The sequence below is a fragment of the Pinus tabuliformis genome, chromosome 8 (assembly GCF_031772625.1).
Source record: "Pinus tabuliformis cultivar Carrire ecotype Pingquan chromosome 8, CPIR1, whole genome shotgun sequence".
Taxonomy (NCBI): domain Eukaryota; kingdom Viridiplantae; phylum Streptophyta; class Pinopsida; order Pinales; family Pinaceae; genus Pinus; species Pinus tabuliformis.
This window is the reverse complement of record NC_142294.1, coordinates 511,167,564-511,169,860: the sequence shown is the minus strand read 5'-3', so window position 1 is coordinate 511,169,860 and position 2,297 is coordinate 511,167,564. Positions and strand designations below refer to the sequence as shown.

The following is a 2,297-nucleotide window of genomic DNA, read 5'->3' as shown; positions in this document are numbered from 1 at the left end:
GTAGTTACCTGCCCAGAGGGGTTGATGGTGCTTGTCTGCCCGGATTGTGAAAGGCTAGAATGCCTCGGGTTGATGGCAGTTTCCTGCCTGGAGGGGTTGATGGTACTTGTTTGCCCAGATTTCTTCTCCCTATAGATAAATTATATCAATAAGGGGAAAGGGTTTATGTGGTCATTGGAATTCTTGAGCTGGTAGGCCTGTGGGATTCCATGTTAGACCTGGTAAGGTCTCTATCAAAGAAACTGTCTGGATGTGAAAATGACTTGATTTGGTTGTGGAAACAAATTTCCATGGGTTGGGAGTTCTTTAGCCTATTGTGGTTCTCATAGCTAAATAAATTAACTAATCAGCTATATGTTATGTTAAATTTTTTATATATAGTTGTGTAAAATATGTTATGCACATTTAACAGGAAATGAGCTTAGTGCTCAATAATGAGTTATAGGAAATTTTAATTCCTTTATCATATTATTAATCTTGTGAATGTCTTAGTATGGGCTAAGACAATTTTTACTTGAAGCAGTGATTCACTGTTTTGATGGTTAGAGAGCTAGGTGCTCTTTTGGTACTTTTAGAAGTACTCTGTGGATGTCTTTAGTGAAAGTTAATTCAGTGTGCATGTGGAGCAGTGATGAGCTCTTAAGTACTTGTAAAAGTACTGTGATTTAAAAATCATCTAACATTGCACAATTGATTGATATTCAAAAGTATTTCATTTGACTCACAATATTATGACTAATGCGATTGAATTTGTTTGTCAAACATTATAGGATTACTTACCATGGAGAGTTGATGGGTTGTCCAACCACTATTAAAATTCTTACGTGAAAGTGCTCATGATTTTCAAGAGTAGATGGTAAGTAATGGTAAGTTGATATATAGTTTGGTTTTTGAATTTGAATAAGGGCCAAGTGGTGGCAATTAGAACCTGCATATTTTGCAGTTATGAATGCTTATAACTATTGATATTTCTTATGATTATATCATTAATATTTTTTTTGTTGTCATTTCTTGGAATGAAATCTTTAATTTTAAAAAAGGAAGGATCAAATTTTGTGTGGTTTAGATGGTTATACCATGAGTAAAATCTAAAGTTCCAACAAGAGATGAACACTGAGGACAGTGTTCTTATTAAGGGGGGGAGTATGTCATATCGCTCTCGTAAATAACTTAAAGGTAAAATCATTTATGAAATAGTAATTTTTTAAAAGGTTACGAATTAGTTTCAAAAACTAATTCTTGTTATTCATAAAATTGAATGAGGAACTAATAGCTAGATTTCGTTTAGAGGAGGGAACAATTGAAACCATACCCAACTGAATCAACCACGTATTCAACCATAGCAGCAGTGACATGGTGGAGAGTAGTGGTCTCTTTGGGGAAGCGTTGTTAACGTATTCTTGTTTCAGACTTGGACGACTTGGTTTGGAAGGCATGCATGCGTGCGTGCCTGGAATTCCAACAACCAGCTACATGATTATTGATGTTATAAGACCCCCCACAGTTTCTCCTACCGTTTGGGTGGATTGCGGAACAAAGCTGAGAGTTCATAATCCCTCATCGATGCTGGGGTGGTGCGTAGCGTTGCCTTCATCTTTGTCATCGTGATGCAGGGTTTGCAATACAGGGCTAGCGGATCATCGGCTCCAGGCACCATGGCCTTCGCGGCCTACAGGAGGCCAACCACCACTACGCTGCAGTTGGGGCGGAGCTCAATGGAGGATGCTGAGGAGGAAACGATGACCACAAGGATAGCCACGATGAGCCTGAACCCTTTCGAAAGAGTCCAGCGCCTTGCCTCCGATAACGTGGTGCTCGTATTTAGCATCACTTACTGCTGCATGTGCCACATGGTCAAGCGCCTCCTCTACGGCCTCAAGGTTAGTCTGACCGTCTTTGAGCTTAACACGGAAGGGGAAGGAATCGGGAACTCAGATATGGAGAAGGTCCTGGTGTGATTGGTCAGCAAAAATCCTACCGTGCCGGCGGTTTTCATTGGTGGAGAGCTGGTAATCAACCTAGATCGCCTCATGGCCACGCACATCAGCGGCAAGCTTGTGCCCAAATTGAAGCAAGCTGGGGCTCTGTGGCTTTAGAGAATCATAATTTTCGCTGGCCTCAATTTTTGTTGCTTTCTTTGGCAATAGATCGATTATTTAATCACCATTTCTCATGGCATAGAAGGACACAAATTTCTCTGAAAGTTATGGGAGACTAAAGACTGCTAACGAGAAACTGCCCAGGATTCGAGGAATACCATTAAAAGGAATTCCTGTTGAGTTATTTATAGCATACCT

At 40.2% G+C, this 2,297-nt stretch overlaps 1 pseudogene; it reads left to right on the top strand.

Moving 5' to 3' along the window:
- Window positions 1–1,607: 1,607 nt before the first annotated feature.
- LOC149236341 (glutaredoxin-C1-like) lies at window positions 1,608–2,096 on the top strand (annotated as a pseudogene).
- The last annotated feature ends 201 nt before the right edge of the window (window positions 2,097–2,297 follow it).